Raw genomic sequence first — 6,000 nt, 5'->3', positions numbered from 1 at the left:
TTAGCTTCTTTAGTGCTGTATCTCCTTTGGAATATTGGTAACAGCAGCTAGCAGTTAGCAGTTGACAGCTAGCTAGTTGTTTTGATTTGGAAAATAAATCCAAAAATTATGTTTTCTTTTCTGTTCTTGCTGATCAATGCTATTCCTTCTTCTATAAAGTCCTTTCTGAAGATTTGTCAGGGTTAATTTGCAAAATATTCCACTTTTTTGGGTCCAAGTTTGAGATGTAATCAGGAGCTCACTCCCAGTGCAGCCACTCCTCCGGAATCCTTCACAACCTATAATGAAGCACATATAACTACATATAATGTTAGCCACTGAGCTAACAACAAGCCTATCATTACACAGCAAACCAAACAGCAATCTACCACAAATGACGAGTGTCCAGGCAGTTATAAACTAACCTTAGCTACCAGGGTAAAAACCATCAACCAACCTACCTGGCTAACAAATATCCATATAGCTACTGCAGAATAAAATACAGCTTACATGTCCAGAAGCAGTATGGCTAGCTGCGCATCACTTTTCAAACTCTTTGAAGCCATTAGGTTTTTCCACCAATCAAAGGCCACACCACTATGAATGCAGGTCTTGCATGACTCCTGTCTTCTTTTTTCCTGGCAGCTTTCTTCTCTTCTTTCTTTTCTTCAGCCGTCTTTATTCACTTTGCACATCTGGTGGTGTAAGCTGTTCCTGGGAGCGCTGGAGTCGGTAGCTTCACCTGTTCAGCAATTGTCAGTAAACACCAAAATTCTGCTGCCTGCTCGCGAATGCGCAGAGAGGACCTCCTATTTGTAGAGTTCTCTCTCCTGATTTGATAAAGTGGGAATGCAATACCAGAAAATATATTTTCTGTTGTACTGTAGAGTGGAGGTACTGGGGCATCCACAAGTGGGTAGCTCCTGGTCTGAAAAGTGAAATCCATGCGGAAGTGCCTATAGCCTGCATTCTTTCTAATGGCCAGCAGGGGTGACTTCACTGGCTGCAAAAAGAAGTCCAATTGCATGGAAGTCTATGAGAAAATGACCATACTTCTCACTTGATTTATTACCTCAGTAAACACTTTCCTAATGAGTTTATGGTCTCAATTGCTAGTATCAAGTCTTCTTCAAGCCCAGCTGCCCTTAGATATGCATAACAGGATAGCAACGATAAAAGTGAATGTACAACCCAGAGTTGAGACCAGGAAGCAGAGCTGTAGTCCTACACGCTTCTCTGCGCTTCCGTTAGAACAGTTACCCACCCAAAACCACATAGAGACTGTGTCTGTCCCCCGACCACTTAAATCAATTAAATCCAAAGTAAACAAAAGAAGAGTCATTCATAAAAATCTAGTAAAAATTAAAACCACTGCTGTAATGGTACAACAAAATAAGATAATTAAATGTGGACTCTTGAAAATTATATCTCTGTCATCTAAAGCTGTATTAGTAAACGATTTAATCTCAGATCATCATATTGATTTATTTTGTTTTACTGAAACCTGGCTGTGTCATGAAGAATATGTCAGCCTAAATGAATCCACTCCCCCCAGTCATATTAATACTCATATTCCTTGAGACACTGGCTGAGGAGGAGGAGTTGCAGCCATTTTCAACTCAAGCCTAATCATCAACCCTAGACTTAAATTTAATTATAACTCATTCGAAAGCCTTGTTCTTAGTCTTTCTCAGCCAACCTGGAAAACTTTGCAGCCAGTTCTATGTGTTGTAGTGTACCGTCCTCCTGGCCCATACTCTGAATTCCTATCTGAATTCTCAGAGTTTTTGTCGAATTTAGTCCTTAGTACAGATAAAGTAATTATAGTAGGTGATTTTAATATTCATGTGGACGTCGATAATGACAGTCTCAGTACTGCATTTATCCCATTATTAGACTCAATTGGCTTCTCTCAGTGTGTAAATAATCCCACTCACTGTCTTAAACACACCCTAGACCTTGTTCTGACTTATGGGATTGAAATTGAACATTTAATAATTTTTCCACCCTAAACACCTCAGAAACACATTATCTAATGATATAGCTTCTCTGGATGGCATTACCCTGGCCTCCAGCACCACCGGAGGAATCTGGGAGTTATCTTTGATCAGGATATGTCCTTTAACTCCCACATAAATCAAATCTCAAGGACTGCCTTTTTTCACTTATGCAATATCGCAAAAATCAGGCACATCCTGTCCCAAAAAGATGCAGAAAAACTAGTCCACGCATTTGTTACTTCTAGGCTGGATTATTGCAATTTCTTATTATCAGGCTGCCCTAACAAGTCTCTAAAGACTCTCCAGCTGGTCCAGAATGCAGCTGCATGTGTACTGACTAAAACTAGAAAAAGAGATCACATCTCTCCCATTTTAGCTTCGCTACATTGGCTTCCTGTAAAATCTAGAATAGAATTTAAAATCCTTCTCCTAACTTACAAAGCCCTTAATGGTCAGGCACCATCATATCTTGAAGAGCTCATAGTACCGTATTATCCCACTAGAACACTGCGCTCCCAGAATATAGGCCTACTGGTGGTTCCTACAGTCTTTAAAAGTAGAATGGGAGGCAGAGCCTTCAGCTATCAGGCTCCTCTCCTGTGGAACCATCTTCCAGATTCGGTCGGGGGTGCAGACACCCTCTCTATGTTTAAGAGTAGGCTTAAAACTTTCCTTTTTGATAAAGCTTGTAGTTAGGGCCGACCAGGCTCACCTTGGATCAGCCCTTAGTTATGCTGCTATATGCCTAGACTGCTGGGGGACTTCCCATGATGCACTGAGCTCCTCTCTCCTCCTCCTCCTCTCCATCTGTATGCATTCATGTGACATCAATGCATGTCACTAACTGCGCTTCTTCTTTTGAAGAAATTTGCAGTGTTGGAGGCAAGGCTCAGTGAATTGGAAGCGCGGCTCCGCACCATGGAAAACCAATTGTAAGCTGCTGTAACCAACCCCCAGTAGCCAGTGCAGGCTGACCTTGTTTAGCTCCTACTCCCTGGGTAGTTCTTGAGCAGCCAGGAAGTCAGGATGGCTTGGGTGACTGTCCAAAGGAAGCATAGCCCTTAGCAGAAGCCCACAGTTCACCACCAACCAGTTCACGTTTCAAACAGGTTCTCCCCACTCAGCGACACACCTGCTGAGAAACCAACCCTGATTATTGGCAGCTACATAGTGAGAAATGTGAAGTTAGTGACATCAGCAGCCATAGTCAAATGTATTCCTGGGGCCAGAGTGGGTGACATAGAATCCCATTTAAAACTGCTGGCTAACGATAAGTGTAAATATGGTAAAATCAATATTCATGTTGACGGTAATGACTGCTGATTATGCCAATCGGAAGTCACTAAAATTAATGTTGAGTCAGTGTGTACATATGCAAAAACAATGTTGGACTCCATATTTTTCTCTGGGCCCCTGCCGCATCTTACCAGTGATGAATAGCCGCATATCATCACTCAACCACTGGTTGTCAAGGTGGTATCCAACAAATGACGTGGGCTTTGTAGATAATTGATGAACTTTCTGGGGAAGACCTGGTCTGATTAGGAGAGGGGGCATACATCCCACTATAGATGGAGTAGCTCTCATGTCTAAAAATATGGCTGAGTTTATTAGTAGACCAAAAGCATGACAACCCAGAGTTGAGACCAAGAGGCAGAGTTGCAGTCCTACACACTTCTTTGCACTTCCATTAGAACACCAAAACCCCAATCAAAACCACTTAAATAATTTAAATCTAAAGTAAACAGAGGAGGAGTTACACATATAAATCTAATAAAAATGAACACCACTACTGCAATAGTACAAAAGAATAGGATAATTAAATGTGGATTCTTAAAGTTGGAGTGTGGGACTTTTTTCTCCCCCCCTCTGGCAGTGAGAGTAAAGGCTCAGCTCAGATCAGCTGTGATTGCCTGAGTACAAAAAAAGTTACTAGGACGAGGGGAAGACATTTCTCTTCTTTTGATAACCCCCTTTCTGTTGGCTTCCCGAGTCATTTTAAAAAAGATGAAAGAAAAAGAGAACCAGAGTGAGAAAGGGAGAGAGAGCAGCTGTGGTCAATTGAGCTACAGAGTGAATGAAGAGAAGCAGTGGTAGCAAGAACACTGGTGAATAAGACAATACAATGTTATTTTCTGATTGTTTCATAGTTGTTACATTCTAGAGCACAAACTTGCCCACACCCCCCTCACACCTTCGCTGAACTCTGCAGTGGTGCGCTGCTATGCCTGATTTTTCTGAATACTGCCTGACACAGGCATGCAGCATGCTCTCATGTGCATCCTGAATGACAGGCACACAGAGACAGGCTTGGGTTGAGATATGGTTGCAGAATCTGGCACAGCACCAGCAATATTGATGGGTTAACTAAGCTCCTGATAAACTTAAAAATACATGGATTACTTAAAAAACAAATTACCCTTTGTCATTTTCCCATTGGAATTAAACTGCAATTCTTGAACTGATAGCTTCTTGAACTGTTTTTATTACATACTGTAGTCTATTGTGTGTTCATCTAACGGACTGAAGCCTGCTCACAGCTAACATCCAATCACAATCGATGTTTAATCCTGCCCAAATGTGACAGTCAAACCAATCAAACCATGGTGGGTGGAATTAAACTTTCAACGTTGAACCCATGCCCCATTCTACAGGCTGCGGCCAGTTACTCCTCAAACCTCTACAGCCAACCTCCACTGGGTGGACATTAGGTTTCCAACCGTGCTCCTCTGCTGCCAAGTCTGTATATCTAAGCTGTTTCCTCTCATAGGCCATTTCTATTGTATCCTCCCATGGTAGCTCCACAAAATACACAACATGCTCTGTTTCTAACCACAACACAAGATCTGGTCTGAGATTAGTGGCAGTTATTTTCTGAGGAACTATGAGCTGTTTTTCTAAAACTACTCTCATTTTCCAGTCCCTCCTTGCCTTTAGCTGCCCTACCTCATATTTGTTCAAACTTGACCTGTTCAGCCTCACAAACAAACAAAATCCAGTTTTCTTTCTTTTTTGCATCCAGTGAGTTTACATCTAAGTGCTTACTCTCAGTGGCTGCTGCTAGATAGATACTTGAATATGTCTCCAGGTGTATTGCCCTGAGAGAGGCTTGTTTTACAACAGAGAATGCACTGAAGTGAAGCTAAACCTCAATATAAAGGACATGTTGGGTCCTCGCCCATTCACTCACTGAGATTTTGGGGAGATGGTAGCACATGGTGGCAACTGTCACTCAGGAGGTAGAGCGAGTCGTCCACTAATCGGAAGATTAGCGATTCAATTCCCGGCTCCTCCAGTCCGCATGTCGATGTGTCCTTGGGCAAGATACTTAACCCCAAATTGCTCCTGATGGCTGTGCCATCAGTGTGTGAATGTGTGTGAATGATTAGATTTCCTCTGATGAGCAGATTGGGACCTTGCATGGTAGCCCCTGTTCCCATTCAGTGTATGAATGCGTGTGAATGGGTGAATGTGATTTGTAGTATAAAAGCACTTTGAGTGGTCGGAAGAAGGAAAGGCGCTATACAAGTACAGTCCATTTACTATTTACATCATAAGATGTTCTTAGCATGAATGTAATCCTGCCTGCTTCGATTCCTCACCCTTCCGTCCAGTTCTACAAGTTTCCTCCTGCCAACTGCTGTTGCTTTGCTCCATGTAGGCTGTGCTATGCCCAGTTCAAATCCCCCATGTCCATGCTGTACCTGCCTAATTTAATTTGATCATGCTTGTGTGCTTCAAGCATCCAGAAAAGCCTTGAACCCCAGCTTTCTGCACTAAGATGTTGATTAAGTTAATTCTTTCTGGGTAACTAGATAACCTCTGTGCCATGACACTTAAGAAAATCTTACCTTCTACATTAAAAAGGCAAGGTCTACATCAACAGAATCTTTCTCCTTCAGAATAAAGATCCCTCCTGCCCTTCGCCAAGACCTACCTCCATGCTACCCTAGTAAGCCTCCACAAGAACAGCAACAGGGCACACCATTAAGCCCAGGGGCCAATGCTGACCTTGCTTGCC

The sequence above is a fragment of the Thunnus maccoyii genome, chromosome 16, assembly GCF_910596095.1.
Source record: "Thunnus maccoyii chromosome 16, fThuMac1.1, whole genome shotgun sequence".
Classification (NCBI taxonomy): domain Eukaryota; kingdom Metazoa; phylum Chordata; class Actinopteri; order Scombriformes; family Scombridae; genus Thunnus; species Thunnus maccoyii.
Note: the sequence above shows the minus strand (reverse complement) of the source record.